The sequence below is a fragment of the Diachasma alloeum genome, unplaced genomic scaffold, assembly GCF_001412515.2.
Source record: "Diachasma alloeum isolate Michigan unplaced genomic scaffold, Dall2.0 Dall_scaffold_00515, whole genome shotgun sequence".
NCBI classification, from domain to species: domain Eukaryota; kingdom Metazoa; phylum Arthropoda; class Insecta; order Hymenoptera; family Braconidae; genus Diachasma; species Diachasma alloeum.
In genome coordinates, this window is record NW_021680647.1 from 180,775 (window position 1) to 195,067 (window position 14,293).

The 14,293-nt window shown below is 36.1% G+C and overlaps 1 protein-coding gene across 2 annotated transcripts in view; it reads left to right on the plus strand.

The window, feature by feature from the left end:
• The window catches only part of LOC107042756 (ecdysone receptor), a 167,553-nt gene that overhangs the window by 1,050 nt on the left and 152,210 nt on the right, over nucleotides 1-14,293 (plus strand). The gene's annotated exons all lie outside the window — the stretch shown is intronic.

Here is a 14,293-nt window from a genome sequence, read left to right on the forward strand (position 1 = left end):
TGGGGAGAATGGGGAGGGTCTTGCGGTATTTTTGGGGGATACTAGGGGAGATGGTGAATTGTTGTTGTATTTGAAAAGATAAAGAGGGTTCTTGGGGCCGGAAGGGAGGAGTACAAAAAGAGAGCTTCAGAAATGATTTTTTTCAATACAATTGGGTAATAGACAAGAAATATGGATATAAATATTGCTGAATATTAATAATCATCCAAGAAACATGATACTGATTCGTCATTGGAAATTCGAGAAGCTAAGGTCACAGGATATATAGGGAATCATCAATCGCCTGGAGACATCTAATATTTAATCAGATATTCATTGATAAATCTAATATTCCGTATCTCCTGATCAAATGGATTGATTTCAATGAATCGGTGCTTATTGCAAACTTTGGAAAGATACGGAATATTGGAAAGAAGTAAATCATTTTGTTTTTTTGGTAGTTTGATATTGAAATGGTTTATTTAGTTCTTCAACGTAACATTATGGATGACAGGATTGGGAGATTGGATGGAGCAGGTGAACAGTTTAAAGATGATTTCTAGTGTAGCAGATTTGCTGAATATTTTTTCGGATTTCGAAGCAGCTCCGAGTAGATATTTTTTGGGTTACCTTGAATTTATTCTTGTTCAAAGAAAAATATTTTTTTCCAAGTTTTTTTTTATTGAGAAATATTGGTCGTCATTAATAAATCATTCCACAGTTTGTGGAAATTTAAGAAGACGAATAATATTTTTACAATACTGTTTCAATTTTTTTAATCGTATTATTATTAGCGTTACAGAGAGCAAGATAAATGTTGAATTAGCATAAACGATTTTTTTTATTCTTGAGAATTCAGTACACTAAATCATGGGAAAATCTCTTGACATGTTTCTCCAAAACTAACTGCACTATTTTTTCAAATATTTTGATTTCAAAATCTCCATTTTCCTCTTCGTACAGAATTTGATTGAATTTGAAACTTGAATTGTTTCACTGTCTCAGCAACTCAACATTGATTTATTGATGAATGATGAATTTGAAACAATTCCGATGACCCCCCGACCTCTCATAATCATTGACTCCTCACTACCTCACAAAACAAATCACGTAAAATACATGCAAATCCCTCGAACTATTTTTCTTCACACCCACAAGTGTCCGGGCCCCTCGAAACAACTCATGATTGATCACCACCAAAAAAATTTATATATTATTCCCACCGTGAATGTTATGGATACGACTTTATAATTATCGGTTCGATAAGAAATTGAGTCAACTGCACGAGGCAAATTCTTGCCACACTCAGAAAGGCTCACGATTTATGTGCTAGTTCAGCAGGCAGGAGAGAATGAGACTTGTAAAACAAGACATTCTCTACTTTATCGGCATTTTATCGGAGGAATCCGGTTTGACCCCTTAACGCCACCGAGCGTATTACTGAGGATAGTAAGCAGAGCATTCTTGATCCTGTGTTCGTTATTGTTCTGGTATTTCAAGGCCGAATAATCTCATGAGGGTAGAGGAACTTAGGATTTCAACCTAGAAAAATGAAGTGATGTTGAATTTTGGAAATTATTCATTCGTTTTTTATGAATTGGTTCCTTAAATTGGGGAGGGTCTATTGATGTTGATTTATTGTTGATGTTGAATTCAATGCGAGATTTTTTGATAATTTTACATTTAAAAAATCTTGTTTTCGGCTCAGACGCCAACGCCACACGAGTTAAAAAACCCATTGCAACAGCTCGGAAAAATACTATTTAGATTCTAGAAAAATGAAGGTTAGAAAACATGGTTTCTAGAATGAAGAAACTTGTTTCTAAATGTTAGACACTTTTTGCTTTCGAATGGAAGCATTGTATTCGTCGCATTTTGACATTCTCTAATTTTGCCTGAAAATGATGTGAAATGTTATGAAATGTGAACAAATGACGTTTTTAAAAATTTCTGTAGTCCGGGTTTGATAGTTCCGTTTGTGGGTTACCACTTTTTAGAAAATATCACATTAACACGGGAAAATTCATTGATGTGGATGTGAAATTTTCACCCATAGTAGGTACTATTAAGTTGAAGTTCGGTGCACAATTTCAGCCCGAATCGGTCCAGTAGTTCCTGAGATATTCAACTTCCCGAGTGGAAATTCTGCTCAGGTCTCGATCAGAAACTGATCAAGTCCGATCCGAAATTCTGATCAGGCATGTTACGCCTCCACCTTATGTTTTTCCACTAGGGTTTCTCCACATACCATCATTAGGCATTAATTAAATTTAATTTTTTGAGAGAAAAAGTTAGTAACTTCCTAGTCGGGAATCGAACCCGGGACCTCCCAATATCGCGTCGGGTGCTCTTACCATCTGAGCTACCAGGACACTTACCAATTTCACTCTCAAATTGACTCATACCCGAGTGGAAATTCTGTTCAGGTCTCGATCAGAAACTGATCAAGTCCGATCCGAAATCCTGATCAGGCATGTTACGCCTCCACCTTGTTTTTCCACTAGGGTTTTTGTATAAAACTGTTTTGGTCAATATCTCGAAAACTATTTGACCGATTTCATTTTGTTTTCAAAATACTCGTCTCGATGTCTTCTATCTAGATCATTCAAAATATATCTACACGTTCATACAAAGCTTTGGAAATATTTCCTATTTTGTATGTTTTGCCTAAATTCCTTGTACACGCAATAACTCAAAATAAAATCGAGATAAGAAAGCAGAATTCAATAACCCAAGATGATAATCGTTGCTTATTTACGTTGAGGCTCCATTAGACTGGAACCTATTGATAAAAAAACATTCACGCAAAACACACTCCCTGTCCCTGTGTTTGTGATATACATCGAAACCATTTCAAACTCTCGAGAATAGTATATTTTTAACAGGTAAAATAAAGAAGTCGTGCCGAGATGCGGAATTACACGAAGCGGGAGGGAAATCTGTACTATGTGCTCGCCGGGGGGAAATAGTATATTATGCCACCAGGCGATAAAAGTATTATCTGGCGAATGTGGATCGCCTTCGGCTCGGATTATAATCACATTCGCCAGATAATGCTTTTATCGCCGTGTGGCATACAGTATTTTATGTCGTTGGGCCCGAAAACCGCGATCTAACCGACCGAAGCGAGGTTAGAATCGCGGTTTTCTCGGGCCCAACGACATAATATTCTATTCCCTACCTAGGGAGGGAAAATAAAGTAGTCATCCCCACGTGCAGAATTGCCACCTCAACCGAAGGCGAGGGTGGTAAGCACGTGGTAAGGACCCTTTATTTAACCTCCCGTTGTCAGGACGTTATTTTCCGTCACGGCGCAGGCGCAAAGCCTGATTTCCTTCCCGCGAAGCGGGAAAATTCTTAGTGAAACAAATGGATAGTCCAGACCGGGATTTGAACCCGGGGCATTCCCATTATGCATCGGGTGCTCTTCCAACTGAGTTATCCGGCTCTTAGCTATTTCAAATTTCTGGTACATATTCCGGTCTTCAACATAAAAGGTAATTCTACAGAAAATGTGCATTTTGCGCCCTCTGTAACGGAAAAGATATTGGTTTCGAATCGGCAAGCAGATTTTTTTTGGTGACATTATTGATACATGTGTATAAAAATACAGCTGCGTGAAACACACATGTGTATAAAAATACAACTGCGTGAAACACCCAGGTGTATAAAAATACAACTGCGTGAAACACACATGTGTATAAAAATACAACTGCGTGAAACACACCGGTGTATAAAAATGCAACTGCGTGAAACACACAGGTGTATAAAAATGCAACTGCGTAAAACACACAGGTGTATAAAAATACAACTGCGTGAAACACACTTGTGTATAAAAATGCAACTGCGTGAAACACTCAGGTGTATAAAAATACAACTGCGTGAAACACACAGGTGTATAAAAATACAACTGCGTGAAACACAGGCGTATAAAAATGCAACTGCGTGAAATACACAGTAGTATAAAACTTCAACTGCGTGAAATACACAGTAGTATGAAACTTCAACTGCGTGAAATACACAGCAGTATGAAACTTCAACTGCGTGAAATACACAGCGGTATAAAAATACAACTGCGTGAAATACACAGTAGTATAAAACTTCAACTGCGTGAAATACACACTAGTGTGAAACTTCAACTGCGTGAAATATACAGCAGTATGAAAATTCGGCTGCGTGAAACACAAACTTCACGCATGCGTGGAGTGTATGGAGTGTACGGGAGTAACTCACGCAATGGTGCGAATAGTCACGGCCATATTTAATCTGAACGGGATTAGTGTTTCCATTTTTTTTTAATAGGATTAGTACAGATCCATTCGGAAGTTTACTGCCAATGGAATTGGTAGACATGAAAAAAAGAAAAAGAGTTATAACACAAAAAGAAACTGTCAGATGGCTTCTACCAAAAAGGCTCCAACCCCTGCTTGTTTTTCCATTTTATATTATGACACTCATTCTTTCACCTTTATATTTTGACCTTCTTTTTTCCTGACTCTTATTTTCCGACTTTTTGTTTTGACCCTCACTTTTTGAACTTGATGCTCTGACACTTAGTACCTGACTCGTGTATTACGCTTAATCCTCGATTACTCGCGCTCGGCCGCCAGCCTTCATCCGCCACATGATTAGCGCAGCGCCGCTGTGTTAAACTGAGCGCGCTGTTGCCACCTTGGCGCTTACCGCTATGCGCCCCTTCCAAGTGTGGCAGTGAATGTTGCAACACTGTCGCTCGAGAGGTCGACAGAGACCCACTCGCAACGGGCCGCGCTGCGCGGCTTTTCTATCCGTTCAACGTTTCTGTTCTTTTTTTAGGTAACCAAATTTCCGGAGAAAAAAAAAACGGACAACACCAACGCTTAATAAAAGGATGGAACTAGGAACTCTAATTTTGTCAGAATTTTTAAGTGTCGAGAAACACGCAAAAATGTTTAAAAAAACGAAAACGGGCGGCGCTGTGCTTGTTGAGCGAGTGATCGAGGGTTAAGAAGACTTGCTACAACCGAGGGGCTGACAACTGAGGAAATCACTGGACCACTCGACTGGAAATCAAGGAAGAAATCACCAGAAATCAATGGAAATCACTGGAAATCAAGTGATTTCCATTTTCGGTAGTGATTTCGATAGATTTCTGGAAATCATCGGAAATCAGTAGAAATCATAAAGAAATCAGGTGATTTACGAAATCATCAGAAATCATCGATAAGTGTAAAATCGAAATTGATTTTGCAGTTTTAACTCTACAATTTTTGTTATGGTTTGGTGCGTTCGAAATCACCCAATCCCGAACTGCGACGCTATGAAGTTTTTGATATCCTTGCGTATTGTAACGTCATGTAGAAAACTGCCATTATCGACAGCAGCTCCCTGGAGCTACTCTGCACTCTGGTCCCGAAATCATGATTTCTCCAGTGATTTCTTGAAAGGAAGAAATCATTGGAATCTACTAGAAATCATGGAAATCACAAGAAATCGAAAGAAATCATGATTTCTAATGCTGATTGGGAAGTCACAAAAATCATTCGAGAAATCACAGAAATCAACAGGAAATCATCGGAAATCATCTGATTCTGGAAATCACTGAGTCCCTCATTTGAAGAGTGACCAGCCCCTCGGCTACAACCGAGGCTAATCCTCAAATTGAAGTCTCCAACCCCCATCCAAGGATTAAATATACCAGATTCAATTATACGATTCTCGATTCGGGTATAAAATACACTTGAATCAAGTATATTTTTTACTTGAATCAGATGCATACAATTGATGTTGGTATAAAATATACTCCATTTCGGTATATTTTTTCCGTGTGAGTTAGAGAGACTCCATTCTGAATCACACTCCCCCGGAAAAATCCCCCGGTCAAATGTAAAAATTACGTAATTACATTCTCAAAGTTCAACATCTAACTTTAAATAATCTAACTTTAAACAACATTCTGAAGACAATCGATTTAATTTTAACCTCACCCGGCCGAACACTTAGAAAATTATTTTTGCGAATGAAAAAATTGTGTGCACATGTGTGTGATCTGGTTTCTTTTTCATTGTTCGTCTGTTTGTAATTGACTGCAATTGAAACGTCAGACGAGGCTGAAAGAAATTCAAATTAGGACGTACAAATGATTTTTGTGTTTAGTCTCATGAATATTGCAGGGAATTCGTTATTTTTCAATTGTGGTCGATGCACCTAGGAACAAACTTTATGAATATGCGATTGAGAATGAACAACAGCTGCGAAATATAATTCAAATGTTGATCATATTCTGGAGTTGAAATTAAAAATCATCTGTAGAAAGATATTCTCTTTTCATTTATGTTCAACACAGGTTTTTTCGTTATCGTTTTGTCAGTTTCCGTGGAATTAATCCATAGGAGATAAATATAATTCTAAACAGTAATGGGGAAAGTGACATTTTTCCTCCTTTCAAACGCGTTTGTATTTACCAACAATTTGGTACTACATATTTAATTGTGGCAATTAGTGGTTTCGCCAACTGCAGAATGTAAATGAAATCCTGTGGATTCCGTGAGTCTTGAATGTGAATATTTTCATAACCGACATCATTTTACCGAAGACTTTCTCCGATTTTATAGACGGTTTTAGCATATTCACGGTGCCAGGTACTGTTTGAATGCGTATCGACGATATTTTCTGTTTTCTGGGGGATAAAATAATTTCTTACCATGAAATTGAGATAATTCATCAATTAATGGGAAATCTGTTGTTGGTTTTTTTGATAGTTTTTAAAATATAAACAAATATTTAGACATTTTTTAGAGAATTTTGTGGACTAGAAAAAAAAACATTTTCTTCTAAACCGTCCACTTTCAGAGATATTTTCAAGATAAAACTATTTATTGATTAACTGATTTTATTAAGACAAAATCACTTAACCCGTCAGTAGGCGCGCTATAAGACTTTCTCTCGCCAAAAATTTTCAAGGTATGGGAAACATAGCTTATAACGGAAAATACAGAAAGAAACGTTTTTTATATGCCTCAAATAACTATCCTGTTTCTTCCTCGTGCAAGAAATTCCCCTCCAGAATTCATTAATAAATTAATAAAAAATATTTTATTGCAATGATGGAGAGCTTCGAATCAGTATGGAGAAGCGCTTCAACTTTGAGTACGCTGGTCAGTTGTGGGGACGCCAGAGTGAGAAGATCAGAGCTCCAATTTCTCTCCCTCCATCTAATGTGCCGGTAATGTGAGAGATTCTCTCATTGCACGCCTAAAGAATAGTGGGAGATTCGCGCTCTTACTGGCTAGGGATATGCAAAAATTTTCTGACACGTCAGATGACAAAAGCCAATTATGACAATTTTTGCCATATGACCAAATTATGGCGTCATTTCGTTGTGACATCACATGACCAATTAGTGACGAGATTATCGACTGACTGGCAATAAAAAAAAGTTGAAGAAAAGTATATGGTTCTTTGATTTGATAAAATTGTCACGCTCCTCCATTGACCTTTTTTGTGATAGCAATCTTTTGTAACCGCCGTATCCGATCTAAATAGCGGAAATGATATAATACTACTAAAATTATATCAAAAAATATGACGATCATAAATTTGTGATATGAAAAACAATATGACGATCATTTTCACCTCTCTACTACTGACAGGTTAGATGAAGAAATCAAACAGCTTAAATTTCTACATTTGTGGTACTCATGGATTTATCAAAAATAGTTAGGAAATATTTTTTTGTCTAGGGAAATTCTCAACAAGAAAGGTCCTCTTCTCCATAATAAACCCCTTCGTTCCGAAAATATTTGCAAATTCATGATAAAATAAAACAAACAGGGGACAGCGAGCGTATGACAGCGCGCCATATCGCGTGCTATATGGAACAATTTCGTATTGACCATTTTGGGATTTTTAGCTCAACGAAGTGGAAAAAGGTCGTGTGAACCTACTTTAGGAAACATGAAATTTGGACGACTTGGGCTCTCTAGAATCATTTTACCCCAACTTTTGAGGACAATTTTTTTTGGCGCATAGGACCCTTTTCCACAAATGTTTCTCCAATAGTGGAAAAATGAAAAAAAAATCTTTTCACTATTTTCTCCTCATTTTTCAGATTTTCAATTATGCTTGTCAAAAAATAAACATTATTTTAGAGTTGACTCAGCCCGGTTGTACCAGCTCCAGTTCACTAAATCATCAGTTGAGGTTCCACGTTTTTTTTTACCAGTAAGACTACCTAAAATTTATCCCAAGAACAAAATATATAAATGAATTCCAGGATCAAAGTGGGTTGATTCAAATGATGTGCGGAATGAATAAAAAAATATTGTTTGGAAATATTAAAAATTACAACTCCTAGGATATAATTGACCCCCAGGATAAAGTTGACGCTCGGGTTTATTTGCTTCATAGGGGTTAGTACAACCAGCCCTTTGAAAATTGAAAGAAAAATGTACAATGTGTATAAATATAATATATGAGTATGAATATATGCACAGATATAAAAAAAATAAACACTGAAAAATTAAAAATTGAAAATTAAAAACCCTTGACGAAAAAAGTGTGATTTGATTGCTCCAAATGACAAGCACTGTGAACTCGACATGCGACCGAAATGCAATCCTTGCTTTACGTGTTTTTTTTTCCTTTTAATTTCTAATAATTAAATTGGTAATAAGTTTACGAATGGATACCGTTCATAACAATGCGTCATTTTTTTCAGAAGGAATTTGGATAATTTGTTCCATCTCAGTAATTATTCAATATATCGACCTAAGATTTCATAAGGAAACGCAATTTGACAATATTAACTAGTAACCAAAGTTCCAAAAGTTTCCCCTGACTTTCAACCGTGTTACACAAAAGTTTATGAGCTAATTTTATACACTTTCAAAAATTTTTTTGCTAACGTCGTTTTTGAAAAAAACGTGTCCATGCTAGCTTTCTTGTAAGCTAGCAAAAAATTTTTTCAAAAATGAGCAGAATTTTTTTTTGACATGGGATAATTTAAAGCTGATTAAAAGCTAATTTTCTACGTTTTCAAAAAATTTTTTGCTAATATACTTTTTGGAAGAACGCCGTTGCTGCTAGCTTACTGCAAGTTAGCAGAAAAATCATCTTAAAATGGAGAACAACCTGATTTTCAGTATCGGCTGATTTAGAGCTCATTAGCAGCTAATTTTTCACGTTTTCAAAAAAAAAATTCCTTTTTTTTTCAAACAAATTTTTCAATTTTTTTTTCAAAAAAAAATTTGATCTTTTTTTTTTTAAAGAAGAGAATGCTAGTACATGCTTACAGACTAGGGATGAATCCTGTTAGTTACCCTTTTGAAAGGAAAAAAATACCGGGGAGTGCCAATTCTTTTGCAAGTCAACAGGAAAAATTCGCAAAAATGAACAGGATTCTGTTTTTGACATTGGATAATTTAAATCTCATTGAGAGCCAATTTCCTACGCTTTCAAAAAATTTTTTGCTCATGTACTTTCTGGGAAAATGCCGTTGCTGCTAGCTTACCGCAAGTTAGCAGAAAAGTCATTGTAAAATGGAGTAAAATCTGTTTTCCAATATCGGATGATTTAGAGCTCATTAGCAGCTAATTTTTCACGTTTGCACTTTTCAAGCACTTTTCAAGTTATCATTTTTCCATCAGTTAATTCCCAACTTTCTGTCAGGGGTTTTTAATTTAGATTGTTCAATTTCCATTTTGACGTGAACTCTTCTTAGATTTCATCGTGGGGGCTGATTCGCGGAGTGTCTCATGACGGCAAGCACCATCTAACAAAATTCTAGGAAATGCTAAAATTTTCATGAGAATGCTGGAAAATTCCCCGAAATTCGAGGGGGTTCTGCAAGTTTCCGAATTTTTTAACGAATTCAGGAGAATTTCGTAAGTTTGTAGAAATATGGAAGAAATCGAAGAAACTCCTTGAAATTTTGAAAGAATTGAATAAACTTGGAAACATTTCGAGAGAATCCAAGTATTTCTGGTTATTCTCCTAACTCGAAGTTCAGCCAATCAGAGCGCAGTATTTGAGGCTGTCAGACAGTTTTAGTTCGGAAATTTCTTAAAAATTTCAAAATTTTCCAACTCTGACAGCACCAGGCCAATTGCAAGATCAAATCAAATATACAAAGAAAAATAACACTCATGAAAATTCACCTGTTTTCTAGAAATTTCGATAGAATTCTTTGAGTTTCAAGAAATTTTGAATATATCAATCACTTCTAAACATTTTGGAGTAATTTCAGAGACTTTTCAAAATTTCCAGAGGAATCTCCAACTTTCTAGGAACAAAGAGGAGAAACTTCAAAAAATTGCGGGAGAGTTGTTCAAGTTTCTAGAAATTTTGGAGGAATCGAGATTTACAGAGATTTTGAAAGAATGCTCCAAGTTTCTGGAACCTTCGAAGAAAATTCGTCAAGTTTTTGAAATAATTTGAAAGAACTCAGGGACTTCCCATGAATTCTAAGAGAATTTTCACAATCCGAGTCGATTGTCAAGAAGTTTACCAAATATCTTGAAATCCAATGGAGATCGACAAATTTTCATAATGATCTTTTTAAAATATATCCATCAAATTAGTCGCATCCCTCTTAGATTACAAGATACTCGCCGAAAACTGCAGAGTGGACCATTGAGTCAACTCAAAATTATTTTTCTTGTAATGAAGATAGCGAAATTTTCTTGGAAATCTTTTTGCCCTTGAGATACACCCTCAAAACCCTTTCCCTTGAGATTCTCTATAAATAAGGTTCTGATAAAAATTCTCATATCTCTCTTAGATTACAAAATAACGATAAAGACAGAATAGACTGATGTCACTGACTTAACCTAAAATCATCATTTTTGAACTCATATTAGGTAAAAAAAAAGTTGTCCGGATTTCACTCTATATTCATATTTTCTAGCGTTCCATTTTGCCCCGCGTCCCATTTTGCCCCGCCGTCTTATTTTGCCCCACTCTCAAATTAATATAGTATATATTATATGTATATATAGTATATATATAGGGGAGAGTGGGGCAAAATGGGACAGTGTATATATAGTATATATACAATAATACATATCATATATAGGGGAGAGTGGGGCAAAATGGGACAGTGGGGCAAAATGAGACGGCGGGGCAAAATGGAACGCTAGAAAAAATGAATATGGAGCGAAATCCAGACAACTTTTTTTTTTACCTAATATATTTGCAGCTTATTATGAGCTAATTTTATATGCCTTAAAAATTTTTTTTGCTAATACCGTTTTTGAAAAAAACCTGTCTCTGCTAGCTTTTTTGTAAGTCAGCAGAAAAATTATTTAAAAAATCAGTACAATTTGATTTTCGATATCGGATAATTTAAAGCTAATTAACAGCTAATTTTCTACGTTTTCACAAAATTTCCAGCTAACCCAGTTTTTGGAAAAACGGCGTCAATGCTAGCTTACTGCAAGTTAGCAGAAAAAATGGTTAAAAAATTAACAAAATTTGGTTTTCAACATGGGATAATTTAGAGCTCATTAGCAGCTATTTTTTCACGTTTCAAAAAAGAATTTTTTTTTTTCAAAACATTTTTGTTTTTTTTTCACAAAACGATGCATTTATATACTTTTTACCAAAATGTAGAAATGAACGAAATTCCATTTATAAAAGTTGCAAAAAAATCAGTTTTGACATTGGATAATTGAAAAATCATTACCAGATAATTTGTTATAATTCCAAAAGTTTTCATTTTTATGCCGTTCGGAAAACAATAGCGTTGCGGCTTATTATGAGCTAATTTTATATGCATTTAAAAATTTTCTGCTAATGCCATTTTAAAAAGAGCGTATTTATGCTAGCATGATGCGTATGCTAGCTTTTTTGTAAGTTAGCAGAATAATCATTTAAAAAATCAATAGAATTGAATTTCCGATATCGGATCATTTAAAACTAATTAAGAGCTAATTTTCTACGTATCCAAAAAAATTTTCAGCTAACCCAGTTTTTGGAAAAACGGCGTTGATGCTACCTTACCGCAAGTTAGCAGAAAAAATGGTTAAAAATTAACCAAATTTGGTTTTCGACGTGGTATAATTTATAACTCATTAGCAACTATTTTTCACGTTTCGAAAAATTGTTGAAGATAAATTTTTTTCTTCTCAAAAAATAGTTTTTTTTTAATAAAACAATTTCAATGTTTTTTTTTTCACAAAATGACGCATTTATATACTTTTGCCCAAAATGCAGGAATGACCTCGTTTGTAAAAGTGATAAAAAAATCCTTTTTGACATTGGATAATTGAAAAATCATTATCGGATGATTTGTTGTTATTCCAAAAGTTTTCATCTTTATGCCGTTCGGAAAACAATAGCGTTACGGCTTATTATGAGCTAATTTTATATGCACCTAATAATTTTCCTGCTAATGCCATTGTGACGTGTGGAGATATTCACACGTCGATTTTATTCAATTAATATTTTCTAGATAGAAAAAGTCCCAAATGCTCAATAAGCAGTCTCACGGTGACACCTGGGTCCAGCTTCTCAGAATGGAGCTGTTTGATTGTCTTAGCCATTGTCAGTGATGGACATATGGCCGTGTTAGTTAGAAAAACCGTGAGAACACTTATTTAGCATTTTCGGTCAGCAACGACTTTGAAGCTCTGGAATAGTGCAGAGTACGGCAGGAGTTGAAGATGGACGGACGTCCTTTCCTAGCCAAAAATCTATAGTAGATCCGCGTCGAAACCGAACCCATTTAACAGTTGATTTTATACTTTACCTATCTATTCAATATACTGTCAATTATTAATGTAACAGTGGTGCTCGATTGTTTTATACGAAGAATACCTAATCAAATCCTATCCTAGTCGCGTCACGTTAGATCTTGAGAGAAATCCGCGTGAGCTCTGACCGTAGCTAGTTGAGCAANTGGCCATCTAATGAGAATCTTTACAACAAGTGTCCTTCGAACCATGGCTATGAGCACTTGTGGAAATTCGTGACATTGATTGAGTTCACTCCTTGGCAGGGGAAGAGTGCAGTTCCCATCTGGCCGATCAAAAATGTGGAGACATTTCTGAAACCAAAGAAAACATCAGCGCACGGAAATCAAGCAGTGGGAAGGAGGAATGCTCGAAAGGTGATAATGCCGCTGCAGTGGAGGCTGATGACTCGGTTATTTGATCCAGGGGGATCTTCCACATCAGCTGGGCAGTGGACAGCTGATTATCGTTCTGCCCTCACCGTGCAAACTCGACTCAGCGAGCGATCGTCGTGCAATATGCACGCTGAGAGCGGGGAAAATCAGGCAGAAACTCTGAAACAATCCCAATGGTAACGGACAGGCTTGATACCGAGGCCATTCGATCCAGGGGGATTATTGAAGTTGATCAAATTCCACGCAAATGGCTCTCCAAATGAACAAAAATTATGAGCATGAGCCACGAGAACATTTTCTCACCGGATGGAAACAACGCAGTTGAAGCGACAATGACCCATGGTCAACGGGAGATAAGGCATGTGCAACCCGAGCTGAGACTCTTATCATCACCAGCTGTTCGACCGCGAGCATCGGTTGAAGAGTGCTCCTTACGCTGCTATCATCGAGGCGAGAAGACGACAAATTTGAATGCGATTCCTCCCTCACCGATTAATCAGGAGATTAATTTTTGGATAAGGAAGGGAGGGATACTCATAGGGCTATGAGCAGCAAAAGAGAGTACCGTTGGGCAAGTGGAAAAGAAAAAAAAAATCTATTCAAAATTTATTGCAGGCAGTAATACTCTCTCAATATCATTGCTGTATTTTGTTCTTTGTCGCACGAAATTTTCCGTAGAGTGTAAACAAAAAATTATTTGAGAAAATTTTGTGGGTTCTATTAAAATTTGGAAAGGAAAAATCTTATTGCGATTTTATGATCAGAGAAGGCTACTACACAGGATCAATTAATCGGGAGACTAATTCAGGAATAATTGTGGGAGTGGTAGTCATAGAAAAAAAAACAGGATTGAAAGGGGAGAGAAATGAGGAAAATTACTGCTCGGAGCGCAATATTGGAAATTTCTGGAAACGGCAAAGAAAAAAAAATTATGATAATAATTTTGCGTGCACCAACATGTTTGACATTTCCTCTCATCATTATAAATAATTCAATCTCTGGTGAGAAACTAGAATTTTTCGAGGATAGCTTTGAGAACACGAACCCTAGGAGATCTGGTATTGTAGATCAATTTTAAATGAAAAAAGATGAAAATGAAATTCCGATACTACTTTGATCCAGGAAAATGTATTAGAAAATTTGGAAACGAAATACTTTCGGAAAGTGACAGACCAGAACTCCGCAGGGTGCTTCATTGCTAGAATCTAT